The following is a 15699-nucleotide window of genomic DNA, read 5'->3' on the forward strand; positions in this document are numbered from 1 at the left end:
TTAACACATTCAACAGATGGAAATACTTAATGTAGACAAATGTAAAATAATTAGTACGGGAGTAACTTTGTTTCTGTATTTGCACTCTATAGTCCCAGTTTCCGAAAAGATTCAAGTCCTTATGAATCTGACCGTGCTGCTTCTCGTTATTTATTCTGCCTTCAGTGTCAGTTACAAATTTGGAGATTTTGCTTTTGATACTCTACTTCTTGTCATATACACACGTATGGATATACATACAAAGAACAAGAAACCCAGGGCATCACACTGATGTCCTTTGTTACTTGGAGATGCATGGTAAATATTAAAGTTATACTCCAGTCTCACACTAGCATAACATTTACATGAGACAAATACTTGTGTTATATTCCTGTCAAACCCATGGCTGGAGGAGTGACATTGTGTGTCTATACAACACAGCCATGTATAAGATTATGCTACAGAGTTAATTCCAGAATGGCATTCAAGTTGAATTCATAGGGACACAAACATTGTAATGTCAACAGGGTTTATGTAAGCAGTAAAATACTTTAAAAGGAATTTAGCACATAATGGAGGCAGCAAAGTGCACCAGTTTGCTGCAGTTTTCATCCCAGTTTTATTTTACACGGGATAATACATTGTGTCCAAAATCTAAAGTAGCCATAACAGTGCAAATAGAATTTCCACAAAAGAAAACATGTAATTTCCTACAACATACCGTAAAATATACTGACGTTACCTACATTGTAGGGTGTTTGTCATTCTACAAATAGTCACCAAAGGGAAAGAAACGCAAAGAAACGCAAATTTTTGACATAGAGGCATTTGTGACACAACTCACTTTTTGACATCTGACAGACAGGTAATAAAATTGGCCATCTAATACCTGAAAATGCTTGTTGGCACTGGAAATTGTGCTTGAAAGTAGCCAGCACACCTTGAAGGATGAACTTTTCCTAAAAACATAAAACTACTAGTACATCTCCTAGGCATTGCTAATGTATTTGTATGGACCAGGCTCATATCCATGGCTAGCTGCTGATGGTGAACCAGTAGTTACATTTATGTCAGCATGCCAAAAAAAGGAAATACAAAACATAAATAGTAACAGCTGAGCTAGGAGGAATTACATAGACAGCAACAATTAAGCCCCAGAAATATTAAATAAATAATTTGAAGAATTTGAAGCTACAATAATCAAATAAACGAATAGGTATGGCTGAGCTTTCGATGAACTAATGAAATAAATTAATTACAATGACTAAGACCCAGAAGAAGTAAACAAATGAATAAATAGAAACGACTCAACCATGGAAGAATGAAATAAATAAATTGTCGCACCAGAGCCACAGAAGGCAAAGAAACAGAAACAGCACAGCTTCGGAAGAATTCAATAAATAAATAGCAGTAGTTATGCATTGGCAGCATCAAATAAATAAAAAATAAACCAGAAGACCTGCGGGAGTGCCAGCACTGAGGTGCAAGTGTGCAAAAGCCTAAAAGGTCACACCGGGCATGGTAGCCTGAAGGAGACTGAGGCATAATGAGTTTAAATAGAGTCATGCATGTGCACAGACCTAAAAATATCAGGACTCAAGACTGACCTGAATGATCCAAGCACTGGAAAGGGAACAGAAGGGAAGCCCAAAATCTCTAGAGAGATTTGTAGGGGTGAAAGTTAACCAAGATGGGATAAGAAAGTTAACTTGTAAGTATTGTGATTTTTCTTCATAATTGCTTCCTATTTGTGTGCTTATGTGATAAATTGTATTGTTAGTATACAAGTGGCCATTCAAAGAACTTGAAATCAATTTTTCACAGTGATGTAACTGGCCCCTTTTTGTACACGAGAATTTTTGGGAGATAGTGGAATAATTGTTTAAGTATTATTTTATTATTTGGAACATGCTGGGCATTTTGCCAGATGCAAAACTTTTGATTATATAGACAGATGACAATTTCTTGAACGACAACGGTGAACGAGTGGAGTGGATGAAGCCAACAGGAGGAAAGAATGATGAATGGCATGCCAAACATCTTTATCTAGGTGGAAGTTACGTAGGAAACACACAGAAGCAACAAAAAAAACCTGTGCTTGCTTCCAGATGTACGCATGTCAAGAACATGGAGTGGAAAAGAATGTTGTTTTTAAATTCAGATTTTAACCATCTTTTTTTAAAAAAATCATTTTTGCTCTTTTTCAGTTAAAGGTTGGGTCAATCATCTGTGTAATTTTGGAGAAAGCTTTCTTTTGATAAATAAACATCTTCCCTCACCAACCCCAGGAAAATTCCTGTCAAAAGACAAGCTAAAAGTATAAATGGCTTTGATTATACTGCGCAGTATTCAAAAAGTGATTGTCCCAAAAATATTGCAATTATAACCTCATTGTCTCAATCTTTAAAAAGAGTGCATTCTATACTTCATTGCAGACCACTGTCTCTAGAACTGATAATGCCTATCCTGTAACTACAGGCGGTATACAGACAGATGTTTGCAGTCCAGCATAACCTGTGTTCTCTAGAAAACTGGTACAGGTAATTGAAGTTGCACAACAATTGAATGTGTGGATGACCTATTGGTGAAATACCAGCAAATCATAGCAATTTAACTTCAGCCCTCGTAAGATCCATAGACACTCACCTATCTATCCACCATGCCAGTGACCTCCTCAAAAAATTCAACTAAATTAGTCAGACATGACATACCCTTAACAAATCCATGAAAATTCTTTGATCAGCTGAAACTTGTCCAAGTGCTGTCACTCTAGCGTCGATTTTAACCCCTCTCACCAAATGAGAATGGTATGTGGGAAGGGTTAAGATTAGGACAAGTCCACTTATCAGCCTGGGGCCGCTCCATTCCCGCCCAGCGCCATTTCATCTTCGCCAACTTTCGAGTTGGACGAGGCTCCTGTTACAGGCAGACGGGGGCCTACTTTAAATTAAGTCGCAGCCAGATGACATCATCAGTGCCACGATATGATTTTAACATCAAGTCAGGGGGAGGCCTGCACGTGTAAGACCAGACAGCCGAAGCACGGCGGCAGGCGCCAACTGGCCAGAAGAGGCCAAGGTAAATTTTGTAGAATTACTTTTGTGAGAACTCCTTGTGGGCCAGGAGGAGCAGAAGTGATCTCTTCTGCCATGCAAGGTGTCCTTGGGCCTCCCCAGCCCTGGCCTTGCCTCTCCCTCTGCACGATAGCATTAGTTGCCAAAGCTCTTGCCCAGCGCTGAGGTTATGCCAAGGACTGTTCCTTTGGGTCCCGTGTCATAAAGCTCCAGTCTTGATTTCCCGCTCCCGCCCGCCCAGCGCCATTTCATCTTCCCTGATGTCAGTCCTGCCGATTTTGGGCGGGAGGCAGTGCTGAAATATTTAAATGAGGCCTGGGAGTTAAAATGGCCTGGGCCTCACACTGAGCTCCCCGTAGGGGTTCCTAGCCCACCTGCACCCCCATCGTCCAGAACGTGCCCCCACCCCCAGTAAAAATCAAGGCCACTGTCTCTGATGATAGATTTCAGTAATTTCCCCTTAATTAATATTAAACTGAGAGATCTATAGTTAACTGGTTTTTCCCTCCCTCCTTAAGTAATGGAGTGACATTTGCAAAGACACAATTCCTAAATCGAGAAAGCTTTGGAAATTTTGACTAATGCATCTGCAATTTCCTCATCTGTTTCTTTTAATACCTTGGGGTGGAAATCATCAGGTCCTGGAGGTTTGTCTATCTTAAGTCCTATTATTTTCCCCACTACTATTTTGTTATTTATATTAAATCCACTTTGTTCCTCCCCTTGATTTATTTCTAGGTCCCCTTGTACTGCTGGTATTTTGTCCTCTTCCCCCACTGTGAAAACAAATACAAAGTACTTATTTAGCTAGCCTGCAATTTCCTTGTAATCCATTATAGTCACGCCTGCATCTTTCTTTAATGAACCCACATTCCCCTTTACAATTCTCTTTCTCTTAATATATTTATTAAAAAATTTCCTGTTAGTTTTGATATTCCTTGTAGGTTTTTATTCTTATTAATTTATTTGTATCCCTTTGTTGCCTTTTATAGTTCTCCCAATTTAGATTTGAATCACACCTAAATTGACATGATCAAATTCTCTTGTCTGCTGGCTGATGGGATCCTATGAAAAATGAGCTTGGGAAGTCTCAACCTGTCCTTAATGAGCACAGGCCTGTGACATAAAACTGCACTTAATTTGACAATTTACTCACAGAGACACAAGGCCGCATTTCCAAAAAATTGTACCAGTACTCTTCTGAGGTTGATTCAAAGTTACGTTGTTGGGATAGACAAAAGGAAGTTTTACCTGTGCAACACCTGACCTGGTAGTGTTTAGTGCTGATACAGGTTGCGCAAAACATTCTATTGCCCAGCATGAACATCCCTCACCTTGAACACAAAAGTTCACCAAATCAAGACTGCCTCACAGGCCTTGCAGTTCACATCAGCTGGAGTGATCAACTGAATTTAGCCATACATTTCGTCACTGAGAGCCTATACAGGCACAAAAATGACTTGCGTCCTTCTTATCCCTAGGTATCAACTTGAAGCCTTCATCAATTCTGTAGCTCAGTACTATCTGAATGTACTTATCCTCACATAATGGATAGTGAATGTGTCAGAGTGGATTATATGGCACCAATCCAAGGGATTCAGATATAAACCGCATGAGTGGAATCCAAGCAGTCTGTGAGTCACCTGAATCGTGAAACTGAATTACTGCCATCCATCCAGTTTTCTTCTTTTGCACCCATCCAAGTTGCTCACAATGGTTTCACTGAACATCTTACATCACCAGAACTACAATTTCACAAGCGCAATAAAATATTCTTATTTTCCACCTTACTCCCCTATGTAGGATAAGAACATTGGGCTTCTGAGTATCAGCATTCTTGTTCTCATCTTTATATATGTAATACAATCAATAGCAGCCTTGAATTATGTTTTGGGTAAGCAAGTGTTAACAAAAACACTAACTTCTCTGTTTCAAAGTAAATGCTACTGCTTTCTGGGCTTTATGATCTCCTGTCAGTGTTTTCATTAGGTGCCAGACAGCCAATCTCCAGCTACACAGAAACAAAATTATATTTTTCCAGGAAGTATTTGCATGCCTTCAGATGTCCTGAGAGGAGCTCAATTCCCTGATCAACTTGTCATTCCATATTCTAAACATTATTAAAAATCCTGTCCAGGCAAATAGTCAGGTAAGTTAAGCTAACTATGCATTAACTTCCAAAGCTATCAAATACATAGTTCACATTTGAAACAGGACATTTAAATTCAATCATTTGCCTTTGACGAATTTGTCAGTGTTGAACTTTAAAAAACCTAATTAAATAATACATTTGATGAAAAAGTACTTAGATAGTATATTTACATTAAAAGCATTTTTTCTTCTTTGGATAGACAAACTTAAAAAAAAAGAGTTGTCTTGAATTGAAAGTACATTATTAACATGTTGCTGTATATGAGTGGTTTTTATAAAGATGGTGACATTGTTGTAATAAAATTTAAAAAGCCAACAACGCTTCATATTCTGTGCAATAGAGGATTGGTTAACAGACAGAAAACAGAGAACAGGGATAAACTGGTCATTTTCAGGTTGGCAGGCTGTAACTAGCAGAATACTGCAAAGATCAGTGCTCGGGCCTCAGCTATTTACAATCTATATTAATGACTCGGATGAAAGGACAGAGTGTAATGTATCCAAGTTTGCTGACGATACAAAGCTAGGTGGGAAAGTAAGCAGTGAGGAGGACACAATGAGTCTGCAAAGGGATATAGACAGGTTAAGTGAGTGGACAAGAAGGTGGCAGATGGAAAATAATGTGGGAAAATGCAAGGTTATTCACTTTGGCAGGAAGAATAGAAAAACAGAATATTTTTTAAATGGTGAGAAACTATTAAATGTTGGTGTCCAGAGAAACCTGGGTGTCCTAGTACAAGAAACACAAACAGTTAGCATGCAGGTGCGGCAAGCAATTAGGAAGGCAAATGGCATTATGTCCTTTATTGCATGGATTTGGAGCACAAAAGTAAGGAAGCCTGACTACAACTGTACTGGGCTTTGGTGAGACCTCACCTGGAGTACTGCGTACAGTTTTGGTCTCCTTATCTAAGAAAGGACATACTTGCCTTAGAGGTGGTGCAACGAAGATTCTCTAGATTAATTCCTGGGATGAGAGGGTTGTCCTATGAGGAGAGGTTGAGTTGAATGGACCTATACTTTCTGGAGTTTAGAAGAATGAGAGGTGATCTCATTGAAACATATAAGATTATGAGGGGGCTTGACAGGGTAGAGGCTGAGAGGTTGTTTCCCCTGGCTGGAGAGTCTAGAACCAGAGGACATAGTCGCAGGATATGGGGTTGGCCATTTAAGACTGAGCTGAGGAGGAATTTCTTCACTCAAAGAGCTGTGAATCTTTGGAATTCCCTACCCAGAGGACTGCGGATGCTGAGTCGTTGAGTATATTCAAAGCCGAGATAGATAGATTTTTGAACTCTAGGAGAATTAAGGGATATGGAGATCGGGCAGGAAAGTGGAGTTGAGGTCGAAGATCAGCCATGATCTTATTGAATGGTGGAGCAGGCTCGAAGGCCGTATGGCCTACTCCTGCTCCTATTTCTTATGTTCTTAAGACAACATACTCTAGTGACTCTTTTATGCGTAATGGCAAGATGAACAATCTCTGTTTTATCAACCCTGTCAGATGAGTTATTCCAGTTCTGCAGGACACCCAACTCACTGGCCAGATTAAAGCTAAACAAGATTCATCACATTTATGGCTGTCACTTGTGAGTGCCAGGAAATCTTGAAGCTCAAGTTTATAATATAAACATATTAACTACTAAACTAACAATCTATTCATTGAAAATAAATGTGTTGTGAAAAACTGGGAAACTATATACAAAAACAAACGTTTTGCACCCTACAGGTTTTTGATTCACTTAAGACAAGCTAATTGTCAAAAACTGATCTGTACAACTTACTAAATGGACAAGTACTAATTTATAGGTCTTCCACATAATATAACAAATGTACTCAATGTAATAAGAATGCAATAATCTATGGGCAGTCAATAAATCAAATTAATTAGATGGAAATTATGCATTTTTCTTTTAAAACTTGACAGTTTATCCTGCTCTAAAAAACAACTGTTACCGCTTCTTAGTTTATTAATCTGTATAATGCAGGTATCTATTTACAACAGAAATAAGCACAGAATATGGGTCATGAGACACAGAGGGATACCACAACAAAAAGACTATCTTGCAGCACATTAAAAAAGCCAAAATCCCATAATCACAACATATATATGGAATAATTTAAATGCTTGTGCCCTACTGCTAAATACAGTTAGTAACAGATAAAACAACAACAATTTGCATTTATGTAACACCTTTACCAAAGAAAATGTCCCAAAATGCTTTAAAGAGGAGAGAAAATAAAAATCTATGGGCACAAAGGTTAGGAGAAATGTCTAAAACCTTGGTCCAGAAAATGGATTTTGAGAAGGTTTTTAAAAGGTAGAGAGAAAAGTGGAGGTTTAGGGACAGAGTTCCAGAAAGTGGGACTGCTATGGTGAGGAGAAAAAAGTGGTGGATACACAGCCAGCCAGAAGTGGAGCACTGCAGATCAAGGGAGGAGGTGTAAGACTGAAAGAGATTGCAGAGGTAGGCTAGAGCAATGCAGTAGAGGGATTTGAAGACAAGAATGATGACTTTAAATTCAATCTGTTGGAGGACGGAGAGCCTGTATAGGCCAATGAGAAAGAAAGTGATAGGTGAGAGGGATTTAGTGTGGACAGGATGCAGGCAGCCGAGTTTAAAATAAGATGGACTTTATGGAGCATGGGAGCCAGCAAAGAAGACATTGCATAAATCAAGTCTAAAGGTGACAAAGGTGTGGATATGAGTTTCAGCAGCAGTGGAGGTGAGATAAGCGTGTAGGCAGACAATGGTGGAAGTAAGCATAGATGGAAGGAAGCGATCTTAAATCTAGCTCAAATGGGATAACAAGGTTTCAGTCAGAGCACATGGCCAGGGAAGAGCATGGAGTCAGTGGCGAGGGAATGGACTGCAATTGGAAGCATTTTCCACATTTGCCACAATTTAGAATCTTCACTCTGTGCACAACCGAGATTAGGAAGTCAGTATGTTGTAATCATGAGGGAACTGCATAAAACAGTGGCACTGCATGTTGGAGCACTGTTGGGAAAGATGATTTTCCTTGCACTATTATGGCATCACAAACATAAACCTTCTGTCTGTGTAAATCAAACAGAAGATTTTACTTTTAAAAAAGAAGCCTAGGTGAGGGTTCATGGACCATAGAGCAGGACACTACCAAAGCTGAGAAGAAAATACTAATTAGTTGCACAAATCTTCAGTTTTAAAAGCCTGAAAATTGTAGCAGAAAGGCAAGACTGAGGCAGATCAGGAGTTCCACAGTTCTGAGCTCCTGGGGAGGAAAGAGAAGTAGACTGTGCAGTGGGTCTTGATTTAAACACAGTGAGGATTGTAAGGAGAAGGAGGAGCATATAACATGGCATTTTCAGTACTTAGAACAAACAAGAGAGCAAAGTTCAAAGAAGCAATGACAACAGAACTACTGATAAAATAGAGAAAAACAAGAAAGGCTGCACCAGAGAAAGAAAGGTTGGAGGTGAAAAGTGAGACATAGCCTATCATGCAACAAGCCTTTCCCTGTATCCTGTCCAGGAGTGCTAGCGAGGTGCCAGAAGAGCCTCCTCTGATATTGGAGCATTATCCAAGTCCTGGATGAACTTAGGCCTTATAGAAGGTTCAGTTGTTGAAGGGGACATTGAAGAGAAGGTAAATCACTGATTACATAAGACCAAAAATATAAGACAAAAAACTGTGTTGTTAAGGGATGATTGAAGCAGGCAATGAGTTCCATAGTTTTCTGGTTGGGAGACTGATTTGGAGTGCAAGAAACCCTGAAAGTTAAGAGAGAATAAAAAGAGCAGGGCAAAGAGGAAAACATTGGATAGAGAGTTGAAAATATGGGGGGTGGGGGGGAAGAGGAAGACAAAAGAGAGGAAGATAAGGAATAAAAAGCAAAATACTGCATATGCTGGAAATCCAAAATAAAAATAGAAAATGCTGGAAATGCTCAGCAGGTCTGGCAGCGTATGTGGAGAGAGGAAGGTAGGGTTAATATTTCAGGACAACCTTTCATCTGATGAAAGGTCATTGACCAGAAGCGTTAATCTTACCTTCCTCTCTCCATAGATGTTGCCTAATCTGAAGATTACGAGAATCATAGTGGGTAGATAAGGAAGAGGAAGAGAGGACGCAGATGGGGAACTGATGACATTATTGGCTGGTGCAACACCCAATAGGAGGCTATCTGACCCCTCTCAACAGGAATAGAGAATGTGACTCTTTCAGCAAAATCTGGATCTAAGCCTCTTGGGTACTGGGGCTACTCAACTTTCCAGATACGACTAGTATCATTCACCTTGAGCCTCCTAGGATTCAATCTTATGATCTTAGAGGATAAATTCGCATCAGTCACTTCAGTAAAGGTAGAGAATTCCAGCCACAAGATGTAAGTGGACCTATCATGAAAGAGACAGATATTGCAAACTTGGATTGTACATCAGCAATGTTAAAGGTCTGAGCACATTTTGTTCAATGCTTAAAAGAGTAGACCTTAAACTTAGTCAAAAGAAAATATGTTGCATTTATCTAAATTAGAAAATATTGAGTAGGCAAACTACCTCAACAATAAAGGCTGATCGCAGTTATATCAGTTTGTTTTAAATGTAAGAATGGCAGGGGAGCAACTACCTTGCTAATAATTATGAAAAGAATTGATCTGTCACCTCGGGATAAGACATCTTTATACAGTACAGGAAAGAAAATAATAACCCGGTGCCAAGGAGCAGCGGGTCAAGAAGAGGGCCAAGAAGGTATTTTTTTTATGTTTCCTTGTGAGCCAGGAGAAGTGGGACTGCCCTTCTGGGCCCCAAAAAGGAAATCTTGGGCCACTCCAGATCTCGGTTTCCCCTCACCTCTCTCAGCATCTCGTGGATCTCCGGTGGCGACCTTCTGCCGCGCTTGCCCCTATCGTGCTCACCAGTCTCATATCGCTGGCACCAGGTTCGGTCGGGTGACGGGCCTGGTGTGGCTAAATGAAGCTCGGGAGCTCAAATGGTCTGGGCCTCACATCGATGAGCTGGGGCGAGCCTCATGCTCGCCAGAGTTAAAACTGGGGTTAATGTCCTTACTAACTTCCAGCACCGTCCACATAAATCTACAGTGTGGTTTTATTAAAGAACAGGCATTAGCCCTATAAATATTTAATAAGAAAGTAAGTACTGATTTGTTTCCCTAAAATCAACCTAATTTTGTATTTTTAAAAAATGTTTCTCCTCCTCCTACTTACTATTGGTGGCAACTGCAAAGCCCTACAGTTTCCCTTTCAGCGCTTCTAAATTTCATATATTGCATCATCTGCTCCACTGGTACGCTACGTAAACTATTAGAAGTGGTCTCAAGTTAGTGTGTGCCTGGAGAGCATTCTCTCGGATCTATCAGCAAACTGCAAAACACCTCTGCTTTTATAGGTTGCTGACCCAAATCATACCATGCATTGCATTGTAAAAAAACTGTAAATGCTATACATCAACTATTAAGTACTAAATCTTCTTTTGTTGGAAAATCTATTAACCTGAGGGTTTTTTTTTTAATTTAGTAATGATTAGGAAACAGAATGGAGATAGACGCAGCCTAACAGCTACTAAATGCAGTGAATCACACAGCATATAGGCTTAGTGTTGTTGTTTTTTGGCAAAAGAGTTATCTTTATTTCAAAAGGTACAAAGACTGTTCCAAGCATATGCAAAAGAAACCTAGGCTATAATTTTCTCTTAGACTGATGGCAGTGTATTAACTGTTGATTATACAGACTAAAATCAAGCTGGTCATGACAATTTTGATTTCTTTTCTGTATGCAAATACCTCACAAGTAGACTTTCTGCAGTACAATAGCCATTAGATTTTGTTGTAAGCAGATAACAATGGGAAAAAGAACTAGCAAAAAGTAAAATTTAAGACCGATAATTAGAATCCTTTCTTTTGGGAATTCCAGTGGATCTAGAGATACGGCCAGTGTTATCCGAACTTGGTAGTAACTCCAACCCAATCTGACCCCTTCAGAAAATCTGAGGTTATTCACTTAGTTTGCTGAAATCTGAATTTAAAGTTACGGAGGGCACAATTTAAAAAAAGTTCACTCTCAGGATGTCAGCATTGCTGACAAAGCCGGCATTTATTGCCCATCCCTAGTTGCCAAGGCGGTGGTCGTGGCCGCCTTCTCGAACCGCTGCAGTTCGTGTGGTTAAGGTGTTCCCACAATGCTATTAAGTAGGGAGTTCCAGGAATTCTTTGTAAAAGTTTGATACAATTGAGTGGTTTGCTAGGCCATTTCAAAGGGCAGTTAAGAGTCCACCACCTTAGTGTGGGACTGGAGTCACATAGGAACATAGGACCTTGTACCACAATTCAGTTAGATCATGGTTAATCTGTACCTCAACTCCATTTACCTGCCTTTGTTCCACATTCCTTGATACTCTTACCTAACAAAATTCTATCAATCTCAAGTCTTGGCAAATTCAATTGACCCAGCATCCACAGCCTTTTGAGGGAGCATGTTCCAGATTTCCACGACCTTTCATGCGAAAAAGTCATTCTTGATTTCACTCCTAAATAGCCTAGCTCTAATTTTAAGATTATGCCCTCTTATTCTGAATTCCCCCAGGAAATAGTTTCTCTGGTATCTAAAATGATAAAGGGATTTGATAGGGTAAACACCTCGATTAGATCACCCCTCAACCGTCTAAACTCAAGCATATACAAGCCACGCTAATGGAAATTAGCCTCATAATTTAACCCTTTAAGCCCCGGTATCATTCTGGTGAATCTGCGCTGTACCCCCTCCAAGGCAAATATAGCTTTCCTGAGGTTCGTTGCCCAAATCTCAATGCAGTACTCCAGATGGGGTATGACCAAGGATCTGTACAACTGAAGCATCACTTCCTCACTTTTGAATTCCAATTCCCTTGAGAAAAAGGCCAACATTTCATTAGCCTTTTTGGTTACTTTTTGTACCTCTACTAGCTTTGAGCGATTTGTGTACATTGACACCTAAATTCCTTTTCTCCTCCACAGTTTCTAGCCTCTCACCATTAGGAAAATATTGCAATTTGACTTTCTCAGATCCAAAGTGGATAATCTCATACTTGCCCACTTTGAACTCCATCTGCCATAGTTTTACCCACTCACTCAGTCTATGTCCCTTTGATAACTTCCTTCTCCCATCCGCACAACTCACTGTGCCTCCTATCCTAAAGTCGTATGCAAACTTGGATATACAACTCTCTATTCTTTTCATCAAGTCATTAATATATATGGTGAAAAGCTGAGGACCCAGTACAGATCCCTGGGGAATACCACTTGTCACATCCCATAAGCTACACTGGTTAAGGACAGCAGGTTTCCTTCCTCAAAAGGACATTTATTTCCATATTTTTTTTAAAACTGAATTCAAATTCTCAAACTGTCATGGTAGGATTTGAACTCATATTCTCTGGATTATTAGTCCAGGCCTCTGGATTATTAGTGCAGTAACACAACCACCACACTAAAAGCTAAATACTTCTATACAGAAAATTGGACACTGATTATTTCCAGCATGTTCATTTTCAAAACAATAAAAATCTAATAAGGCATTTTTAGGTTAATGAGACGACCGATTATTGTTTGCAGGTACACAAATAGCACACATAGACAGTTCCCAATATTCCAACATAGTTCCAACGTGTTCATAATGGTAGTTACTTCTCCTGATGGAATTTCTATCAGTTAACACTGAAGTTGACCTGAGCTACAAAGTTCTAGATTTGTGCCAGTCTAATATAACAATGCCTGATGTTAATCTAAACGCATGCTGGTAATTCAGTACTGTATGAACTGAATTTGGGAAGCCATAAATATAAACTTTGAAGAATTGCATTTATTTCATGCCATCTTGATATACAGTGTATTGAATATAATCTATACACGAACATATAGTGCAAAACAGAGATATTTCAAAGAGAAATTTTCAGTATCTTGTATCTGTCAATATATGGTGCATTTTGGTACTGGTGCTGGACCAAAAGTTTACTATATCTATACCAAAAGGGCAGTAGAGTTCTGGAGGCAGTATCAACAACAACAAGATGACCACCAAGAGGTGGCCCCACGTGGTTTTCACTTTGTGCCAAATGGAAAATTCCACCACTGTGAAGCTTTTATTAGTTTTTCCCCTAATGTAGCATAGGTGCTGTATCCACTGTATCCTTTTTGTAATGCAATCTGAGATATCTTCCTGCATGAGGAGACCTATATAAATGCAAGCTGATGTTGCTGTAGCCCCATACAATGTGCTACAGAACAGACAAAGATGACTGTCCTGACAAGTTCTCTCAGTTAGGAAAGAAAACTAACCAGCAGCAGAGGCAACTACTGCTCCATGCATACATTTGAACATGTAAGCACAAAGCATTCCCAGCCTCCCATCCCCTTCCTCCCCCCCAAACCCAGCACAACAGAAATGCAATGTGGCAGTAGAACAATGGCTCTACAATCATGTTGCTCTCATCAACCTCCCACCACCGTCTCTCATAAACTTCAGCAAATCCATTACTCCGCAGCCCATGTCCTCTCCCACTCTAGGTCCTGCACACCCATCAAGCCTGTCCCTGCCCAGCTCCGCTCTGTACGCCAGCAAATCCAGTCAGTCTTATTCCTCTCTGATTCAGCAATCTTCTCCTGCCATGAGTTGCTGCTGCACCTGTTTTTATGATTCGAGCTTACTGCTTATCTCCACCTCACCCTGCTCCATCATTGCAGTCCATTATGCCCTGCCCTCTAGAATTCTCTCTCCCAAAATCTACTCTGTCTTGCTACCCTTATCCCTGGTTTCAGCCACCTCCTAAAAACTCATTAACCATGCCTTCAGTCTCTTCTCCCTCTCACTCCAAATTTCTCCTTTTCTTCCCTAGTGCTCACCTCTCTGTCTGTATACGATAAGAGGAGCATCAAATTAATGTAAGTTGCTGTTGCTAATCAAATGCTGCAGTAATGCATCGACAAATCCCGTTTTAAGTTAGCCGATCTCAGATAGGGCAGTAGTGAGTGCACTAGTGTCTCTACGAAGTGGAAAGAAACTGTCAGAATTTCCAGTCCTAATCACTGAACAGTGATCCATATTGAAAAGTATGGGTGAGGACAGAATCAAGCTTGATTGTCTTATCTCCAAAACTGAACAACTTCCAAAAAACTCACTGGGCACACACGTGAACAATAATTACCTTGATTGAGGGAGCAGAGAATAGCCAGCACTTGAGGAACTGTATCCCAATCTGTGTGAATAGTCTTCAGGAGAGGGAGGGCGAAATTTTAAGTGCAAAATGTATTCTTTATGTTCTGCAACTACAAATGTATTTCCTTTTCAATGATTTAAAAAAAAGTTACGATTCTTTTAAGTCACACTTCCTCCGTCCAGATAGTATCTTTTGTCTCTACACCTATACCAGTAATAGTAATAATTTACAGCTAGAAATCTGTGCTTGTGATTTTGGTTTGCTTTTTTTCTCCAATTCACAAGCACTGACAAAAGATGTGATTGCATTAACATGATTTCTTTAAAAAATTTGAACAGCGTTTAAAATCAACAAGCAAATTTTCTAAAAAGAGCATTTGCTCGTAAAATAGATGCAAGTCTCTGCCCTGCTTGAAGAGATCTATACAAACCTACCTGAGAAAAGGCCATACTACCTGTTTTATGTCCAAATGATTAACACACGCCCATTATGATTTCACAGACTACCTTTGTATGCAGCTAGATCTCCTAATTACCCTCAGATCAGGCTCTTGCAGCAGTAATGATACATTGCACAACAACAAAAACAACTTGTATTTACATAGCACCTTTAGCGCAGAAAAACGCTCCAAGGTGTTTCACTGAGGCGTGAATAAAAAATGGACACCAAGTTAAAGGAGGAGATATAAAGAGGGATGATCAAAAGCTAGGTCAAAGGGGTGGACTTTAAGCAAGGTCTTAAAGGAGGAGAGGGAGGTGGAGAGGCAGAATTTAGGAATACCAGAGCTTACGGCCAAGACAGCTAAAGACATGGCTATGAAAGGAGCAGAAATTGGAGAGGGATAGGATAAGGGCAGCAGAGTTTTAGATACGCTGAAGTTTTCGGAGGGTGGAGGGTGGGAGGCCATCCAGGAGAGCATTGGAATAGTCGAGTCTAAAAGGTGGCAAAGGCACAGATGAGGGCTTCAGCAGCAATTGGGCTGAGGAGGGGCGAAGGCAGGCGATGTTACGGAGGTTGAAGTAGGCAGGCCTCGTGATAAGACCGGATATGGGGTCGGAATTCGACTCAGGTTTGAATAGGGTACCAAGGTTATGACCAGTTTGGTTCAGCCTGAGACAGTGGCTGGGGAGGGAAAAGGGTATGGAATTTATGCTGGGGGCAGAAGACGATCGCTTCAGTCTTAACCAATGTTAAGCTAGAGTAAATTGCGGCTAATCCAAGACTGCATGTTGCACAAGCAGTCTGACAACATAGACAGTGGAGGAATCAAGAGACGTGGTAAGACATGTGTCATCAGTATGCATG

The 15699-nt window shown here is 40.1% G+C and overlaps 1 protein-coding gene across 3 annotated transcripts in view; it reads right to left on the reverse strand.

The window, feature by feature from the left end:
* LOC137324451 (CAP-Gly domain-containing linker protein 4-like) overlaps positions 1-15699 on the reverse strand; it is a 223485-nt gene that overhangs the window by 127121 nt on the left and 80665 nt on the right. The window lies entirely within an intron of this gene.

Source organism: Heptranchias perlo, chromosome 8, assembly GCF_035084215.1.
Source record: "Heptranchias perlo isolate sHepPer1 chromosome 8, sHepPer1.hap1, whole genome shotgun sequence".
In the NCBI taxonomy this organism is placed as follows: Eukaryota; Metazoa; Chordata; class Chondrichthyes; order Hexanchiformes; family Hexanchidae; genus Heptranchias; species Heptranchias perlo.